This window comes from Ricinus communis, chromosome 7 (assembly GCF_019578655.1).
Source record: "Ricinus communis isolate WT05 ecotype wild-type chromosome 7, ASM1957865v1, whole genome shotgun sequence".
Lineage (NCBI taxonomy): Eukaryota > Viridiplantae > Streptophyta > Magnoliopsida > Malpighiales > Euphorbiaceae > Ricinus > Ricinus communis.
In genome coordinates, this window is record NC_063262.1 from 26443683 (window position 1) to 26452741 (window position 9059).

The 9059-nt window shown below is 25.0% G+C and overlaps 1 long non-coding RNA gene across 1 annotated transcript; it reads right to left on the bottom strand.

The window, feature by feature from the left end:
• Positions 1-325: 325 nt before the first annotated feature.
• Positions 326-3144, bottom strand: LOC125370689. The gene is made up of 2 exons (XR_007216735.1): positions 2566-3144; positions 326-817 (listed from the first exon to the last, which is right to left on the bottom strand). It is a non-coding gene; the product is annotated as an uncharacterized LOC125370689 (long non-coding RNA).
• Positions 3145-9059: the final 5915 nt, after the last annotated feature.

Consider the following 9059-nt stretch of genomic DNA (forward strand, 5'->3'; position numbering starts at 1 on the left):
ATATGCAGCCGCTGCTAGAACTCTTCAATATTTGGGCCGGGCTTGGTCCAGCTTGAATTCTTTTAGTTTTGGTCTAAGTCCGGCCTGATCCGTCTAATACCAGTGTAAAATTTTAATTAAATCCAGTCTATTTCTAAAAATATATAAATCTTTATTTATAATTTTTCTAGCCGGCTGGACTTATTAGATAGGTCTCAAAAAAAATAATATTTCTAAGTCTGTCTAAAATATAATAAGAGTTTCAGATTCGTATTTTGAACCGACCTAAACTAAAAATTATATTTATAAATTTAAAAATTCAAATCGATTTAGACAGATCCAGAAATAAAAATAACTATAATTTATTTAAAAAAATTCATAACTACAATAGCGGTGATCCTCTGGGAACATATAAACAAGACATTTAGAGAGATTTTTTAATCACAATAACTATAATTTATAAGAAAAATATTGCAATACTACAAGAATATATGCTTTCTTACTCATACAGAGAATATGGAGCCTACTTGTGGGATATTTCGTATAGTAATTTTTATGGCTCATTGCAGTAATTGCATTAGATAACCAGAAGTAATGTTTAGTTGGGAGAGAATCCAAGAAGCTCTTCTCATACATACATAAAGCTTTTCCCATACATACATAACTTCCACTTTCCTTTCTCTGTGTAGAGTACAGGTTAGCATCTATATTCTTTGTGTTTCTATGTATAATATTGGTTGATTAGTTTCATTTAACCCTTTTCTTTTTCATGGTGTATTGTAACATACTATTGGAGCCTGGCTTGACTAATCTTGTGCTTGAATGCTCACTCAGCATGCTGCAGTAGACAGAAGAATAAGGCACAACAGTTATTGGTAGGCTTAGCTAATGAAAATTGACTTGTTAAACTAGAAGACATGTCAGGTTTGATCAGGATGAAACCATCCTGACTTAAGATTATACTCATGGAAAAATGAAGATAAAAAGATGTGAAATGCTTGTGGACATGCAAGATATTATACAATGATGCTATAATGCATTTATAAACAATATAGACCTACTTGGAAGGAACCCTTTTCCTCTTCTTTGTTTACTAATCTATCTTTTCTAATTTCTATTCTTATAATTAATTACCATTGAACATAGAGAATCATATTAAATTTTATATATACAATACTACGTGACAAACATTGGTTAAATAAAAAATTGATTATTTTTATATATAAGTCTAAATTAGCAATGTTTGAACTGCTTAAATTTAGCATGTTAAAATATGCGAATATGTATGTCACAGTTGACTTTAAATATATAAATCATTTATTTCTCTATAAATGCATATAATAATGTGCTTACATGTTTATTAATAAAAAAATATTATTTTAATATACAAATATGTATTTTATAAGGAGTGAAATGTGGCTCGAATCTAGAAGTAGCTGGTTCTCCCTGAAATTTAGGTACAATAATTGACTATATATATATTCAACTGATTCATAGAATCATACAAATACTATGATTTTATTCAAATGTATTGACTGATTCACAGACTCACAAATAATATGATCCCATTCAAATGTGGGAAAATGATATCATATTACATTGTATTGGTGGACAAATAAACTAACCATTTCTCAGAATTCCATCTTAACAATTTCCTTTAGCTACTTATTATTGTTTTTCATTGGAACCTCCATATATTTATAATCTTGATCTCTTATAAATGAGTTTCAATCCTATAATTGCTAACTACAATTAAATTATCTGAAAAATCAAAAAGTGGGAAACAAAGACTAGATAGATGAAAAATCTATTTAAATCAATAACAACTGAAAAAGTATAAAATTACATATTTCATATAACTAAAATTTAAGATAATTATAATTGCAAATATGTGATCATAGTTGTCTATGTACATATACACTTAATAGCTTATATATATACAACAAATACATGTTTGGAATCATCTTGATATATCATATATATACTACTAACAGTGAAATAAAAATTCTATATTTTATATATATATATATATATAACAGATATATACTAAAAATTATTTCGATAATACGAACATAAAAATCTTAATTGATTCTCTTGCTGTACCGACTTTTGGAGATATTTTAACTTTCAAATATAATATCATATCCAATATATTTGATAACAGATCAACTAATGTAAGTAGAAATTTTAGAAATTTGGACTGTAGGAATTAATCTAATTTCTAATTAAAAAAAAAAAAAGCACAAGCTATTACTTGTAGGAACCATTTCATACATCACTAAGATAAATTCAGCTAGCAAAATCATATATATGTGTCTTCAGTTTGATATGGAATGATAACGAATTCATTCCTCCTAATCTGTTCTATAATCTTTACCAAAGCTAACTTAATGGATCAGTATCAAAAATTAACCAAATAACAGATATGTTTGGTTGACTATAATGTGGGTTTTGAGTTCTCCAACACAGAATCATATCGAAATATTTGCATTAGTATTCAGAATACAACAAACCCATAACAATTATTTGGAGAAACCAAAAGATATTAAATCACAAAAGTAGAAGCAAAAGAATATGTCTATGTACCTGGTTTTATATAATTTCTTTTCTGTTCTTTAATTTTTCATTATTGTGATCTCCCATTTCTTCGATCGAGCTCAATATGGGCACCCAAGAGACAGAAGCTAAACAAGAAATGGTGAAGCCGAAACAAGAAAATGAAATCATTTTACACAAGAAAATGTATGGTCGGATCAGAATTTTACTGTACCTTTCTATTGAAGATCTTGAGGATGCATTTTTTAATTAATAAAAAAGAAAAAAACAAGGGGAAAAAGATAATCACATAGGATTATAATGGGTTAATAATGCAAACTGCATATGCAATAGCCCTAGATAGAATTCATCCTTTTCCATTTTCAACTTTGCCTTCGAAAACTTTAGAATTGTATATTCCAATCCACCAGGTAAAAAGTATAAATTGTTTTATATTTCCAAGGAGGCAGGAAAAGGAAGGAAAGTTAGACATTCTATACCTAACAAGTTAACACTACAAGACAAAGCTTTGACGGCCACTAAAATCCATAAAATAGATAATATTTGAATACAGATTCTGAAAACCTTGTATATGTACTTACATGGCTAGCCCGACTGTGTTTATTTTGATTTAAGTAAAGTCTAAAAAGATAAAATCTATATTTCAAAAAATAAAATAAAATCTATATATATTTATATATATATATACTAAATAAATTTTTTATGCATAACTCATGTACCTATGAACCCGTCAAAGATTTCATAATACATATATGCGTAATATTGACTAATAAAATTAACAATCAAGAATATAATATTATAATTATGAAATTGCTCATATATTTGCACATATATTTGTAACTAAACATAAAATAAAATCTCTATGTATATTTATATACTAGATATATAATCTTTTTAGGATAAATTACTATGAGGTTGTGTTGATCTTTCATCTTTTAATAATATACTATAACCTGTTTGAGGTTTGTTTAATATATTATTTCACCCTTTTATCAAAATTTAAGTAATTATTTCATTAATATTTTAAAGTTACTTTCAAAAGAAAATTACTATTTCCCATTATGATATAATATATTAATAGGTTCCTAATTCTTGAAATTAAAATTACGATATTATTTTATTTTTATTATTAATAACGAGTCAAATAATATTAATATAAAAATAAACTATAATAAAATCTTTTATGATATTCTAATTTCTTATACATAATTATAATAAGAGCTTCAATAAACTAAGATATAAGAGTAAAAAAATTTAATAAGTAATTTTAAATTCTTAATAAGTTTATTATAATATATTTTAAAATTTTATAAGTTTCTTTGTAATTTGTTAAATTATTAAAATTTAGTAAATTTAATATCATCATTACAATATTTATATCACAAATAAAAAACTTACAAGTGTAACTTTATAAATTCCATATATGATATTTGATAAAAAAAATTTAGTTGAAAATTAAATTATCAGAAGTCTTTAATTTCTATTTTGATTAATGAAAATAAAATTGTAAATAGTATTAATGTAATAATTTATTAATTTCACAATTAAATTATCATAAGATTATAATTTTATAATTTTATAATTAAATTACGATTTGTTATTCTTAATATTTTTTTTCTAATGTTAGTTTTGTTCAATTTGATTTACCTATTATTGAAGTACTTCAAATTGCCATTCAATAATTAATAACTATTTTTCATTACTTTCTTAGTGTTCAATTTTTTTTTTTTTTTTTTACTGTTCATTTTCAGTTTGTTGAATTTAGTTTATCTAATAATTTTTATTAAATTGCGAAACACGTTAGTTTTTAATTAAATACATACAATTATATCTGAAAAATTAAATTAGACATGTAAAGAATAAGAATAAAAGTTATTAAAATAAGAGGAAATTATTATCACAATTAAAGTGAGAATTAATCAAGTATATTAGAAAGTAAAGTGTGCATACTCAAAAGCATGTTAAAAATTAAAGTGCGTGATGTTAATTATTTGCATTCTTCCTTGCTGGGTCTGCCAATGCATATTTCATTTCCAATTCTACAGCACAAGCTTGGGCAAAACTTGGCAGCTCTGACGATGATATTTGTGTCTTTATTGAGAATGAATGTAATAATTGGCTGCATAACCTTATATTTTTCTGAAAGTAATTGACATCTTATGGACACTATACTTACATAGTTGTACCTTTTTTTTCCCCTTGATGCTCTTTCCTGGTAAGTTCTTTCCAGCAAGGTTTTTTTAGTGAGACAGCCTTTTGAAGTGCTTTTGTTTGTACCAATCATTCCTTAAATTTTGCATACTTCAAAGATTTTTGCTTTCTTACTCGTACAACAAATATGGAGTCTGCTTGTGGGATCTTTGTTTGTTGCTGTATTGCTGTAAATTCTGTTTTCCTGTGAATTCTATCATATATGTTCGCGAGAATGCAGCAACTTTGCTGATAATCTACTATGCAAATCCAGTAAATCGTTTAGTAGATTTCATAGCCTGTATTGATTAATTATAAGGTTTCCCTGTTATTTTCTCTCTTACTACACTCTAATTAATAGCACAAAGGCCCTTAGTTTGGGTGTACTGGGGATTGCCTGATGGCATCAGATAGTTCAGGCCACTTGTACTTGCTGTTTCTGTTTTGTAATCCAACAAGCTTTTCTGACCTACATATCTGACTTCCTAATTAATGTCTACCTTCTCAATTAAATTGTTGATTTCTTTTCTCTTTTCCCTTTTTTTCCCTGGTGACATGACATGCATACTAGTGGAGCCTGGTCTTATTGATCTTGTCTTCATTATGCTGCAGTAAACAGAAGAAGAAGGCAGAATGGTTATTGATAGGTTTAACAGCCTAAACTTTGAAGTGTTTCAATATGGGAAAGTATATGTTACAACAAATTACTAAAAGTATCTATATGATATGTAACAAATAGTTTAAATTTAAGGTGTTAATATATGTGAATATGTGTATTACAGACTATTTTAAAAATATAAATAATTTATTCTTTTATAAATTCATACAACGAATATTCTCACATATAATTTTTTCATAAATCAAAATACATAAAACACTTTTTTCCTGTTGCTAATCAAATGTTAGTTTTACATAAATATCTTTTGTATGTAACAAATTTATTATAAGAGTATCATAATATATATGTGTAAAATTGAGTAATAAGTTAATAAATTAAATATATAGTTATTATAATTATAAATTATATAAAAAATTTAAAGTACCAATAAAAATATTTTTTTTATTACTATACTTCTTACAATAGAACAATAATTATAATGTAATGAAATTTATTTTTATTTTATTTTAAAAAATGTCAGACTGTTTTATTTTTTTCGTTATTCTACTCAAATTGCACGTCTTTTCTTTTACACGAAATTTATATATTTCCTTTGAAATTAGTTTCAGCTGATCTATTTTACCATAATTCTTAATCATTGTGATCTTTAAAAATTATAATATTATTTTGTTTTAAAGAATATTTTTTAGTAAATCTGTCTGCTTACTTGTGATCTATCTTCAATTGGTTCATATATATTATGATTCAATTATAATTCCATTGTGGGGAAAGGAGTAAACAAACCATTTCTCAATCCATTATAATTCCATTTTTAATCATTTATATTTAGTTACTTTTTGTTGTTTAGCATTGGAACCACCCCTATATTTATAATGTTATCTCTTACATAATTATTTCAATCCTATGATTGCCAAATAGAATTAAATTGATTAAGGAACCAAAAAGTGGGACATAAATTTTCTTGCATAATCATTTTATTATGCCTTTACAAATTATTGTACTAGTGTAGGTAGCATCTATATATCTAATTAATTAATTAGTTAAAAGTATTGTCAATTTCTTTTTTTTTCCCCTTTACCAATTCCACCATAGATCTAGAGCCTCATTGATCTTTTATTTTTCTCAAAATGCAAGGTATTTTCTGTATTCAATATAAGCATGAACAAAAACAAAATCGAATTGGATATTCATTTATTGTGTGTAAACACTAGCTAGATGACAAATCTATGATAAATACAAAATTTATATTATTTCAAGCAACTAAAATTTTAGATAATAAAATATGCGAAAATGTCTGTCACAGTTGTCTATGAAAATAAATATTTAATAATTCTATACATACGACAAATGCATACTTAGAAATTGGAATCTTTTTAATATATAATAGATAATCTCTCTGTACATCACTTTTTATATACAATTGACAGTGAGAATAAATATTCTATATTATACATATGTACACAATAAATACATATTAAAAAATTATTTTAATAAAAAATATAAAAATCTTAATATATTATATCTCTGCATTAGCTTTCTGAAATACTTTGACTTTTTTAATATAATATCATATTCAATATATTCGATAAGAAATGAACTAATGTAACTTGAAATTTGAGAGACTTGGATGGTGGGAATTAATTAATATAATCTCTAAACAAAAAGCACAAGCCATTATATTAGCTGTAGTAACCATCAAATAGATGACTAAGACAAATTCAATTAGCATTATAAATATGTATATTATCAGTTTGATTTAGAATGCTTAACGAACTCATTCCTCCTTTTGATTTTTACAAGTCTCTAACCATTGCTCCCTTAATAGATTAGTATCAAAAAATTAAGAAATACGTTGGGTTATTTATATAATGTGGGTATTTTATATATATATATTTATATAATGTGGGTGTTTTATATATATATATATATATATATATATATAGCTAGAAACCTTTGCATACAACAAAACGAATAACAATTATTTTCACAAACCAAAAGCTAAATAACATACAATACAAGAGAACCAAAAGACCTACCTGGTTTTATTTCTTCTCTTCTCTCTTCTCCCATCTCAATTAACAGGCACCAAGAGAGACGACCCAAACAAGAAATGGTAAACTTTTTAAACCAGAATGTGAAATCATTTTAACACTATCAAATGTATGGTTTGCTCAGAATTTTACTGCACCTTCTTATGAAGATCTTGAGGAGACACTTTTTAGAAAGAAAAGCGAGTTTTTATTTTTTAATAATATAGTATTTAATATTAAACTAATAATGCAAGCTATTTATGCAGTTGTGCCCTAGATGGAGTGCTTCCTTTTCTGTTTCATGTTTGCTTTGGCAATTTTGAAATTGTGTATTCCAATCCACCAGGTAAAGTATTAATTGTTTTATATTTTCAAGTTGGGAAAGGAAGGAAAGTGAAATACTTTATACCTAACACTAGAAGACAAATCTTCGACGGCTACTAAAATCCAAATTCAGATATTTATATAAAAAAACTTTAGAGATTTTGTATATATATGTGAATATGTGTAATATAATTTGAGTATTTATATTTATATTTATTTTTTCTCTCATAATTAAATGGAAATTATTGTGCAAAAAGAAAATAGAATTCAATAGATATCCTATTATACTGAAAGCTGAATTTTTCCTAGTTAATAATATTATTCAAGTAATTATTGAGAAATATGATTAGTCGTTAATCAGAATCTAAATTTCTCAATATTTAATTATATTATAGTTTTCACTTTAAAAACTAGTGAGTCATGATTCTCATTTCGTGCAAGAAATGTTTTATATATAAGTTCATAGAAATATATTATCTAAATTGATTCATACATAAAAATAATATATTAATTATCATGCATTCTATTATTTATTACACATGTATGTGTTTAAAATCAATGCCCAAATAATTCAACTATTTAGTTAGTAACCGGAGCCTATGAAATTTATTCCAAAAAGTTTGTAATACCATTTATTAAAGAAAAATTGGTCGCAAAATATGTGATTAAAATATTATTTAGTTAAAAAAATTAGTGTTTCTCCAATATTTGATTAAGAATCTTGTTAATGCCATACATTGAACTAAATTATGATAGAATAAAGTAAGTATCTTTATGTTTAAATTCTTCCTTTTCATTTATGAAGAGAAAATAATTATTATTTTAATTAAAGAAATTACTTTCAATAATATTAATAGATAACTCCTTTTTATTTAGTTTTATTGATCTTTGAATAAAACCTGGAATTTGAATGGTTTAATCATTTAGTTCCGGTTATTATTGTTCAGATAATTGTTACCAAGTTGAAGATCTATTGAATTAATAAAGAATTATTTGAAAAATCAAGACAATCATTTTTAGTAATTTTTTTACTTAAAGCATCTAGTTTTGAAAAAACAAAGAAAGAAACCTATGCTCCATTTATAAAAAGGATAAACATTTAAATTGAAAATGTAAATTCCTGTATTAAAAATGTCATTTTCAATTGGAAAGTAGGGAAATCATCTTCCAAAAAAAGAAATTCTCATGTGCAACTTTGAATATTATTATAATCACAAAAGATTTTATTTATAAAATAAAATAATAATAATTCGAGTTTGAGATATTACTTAAGTTGAAATAAAGAGCTACTATTACACTTGTTGCTGCATCCTAATCAGTAATCACATAATGTAACAAAAGCATAAATTTCTTAAGCATTT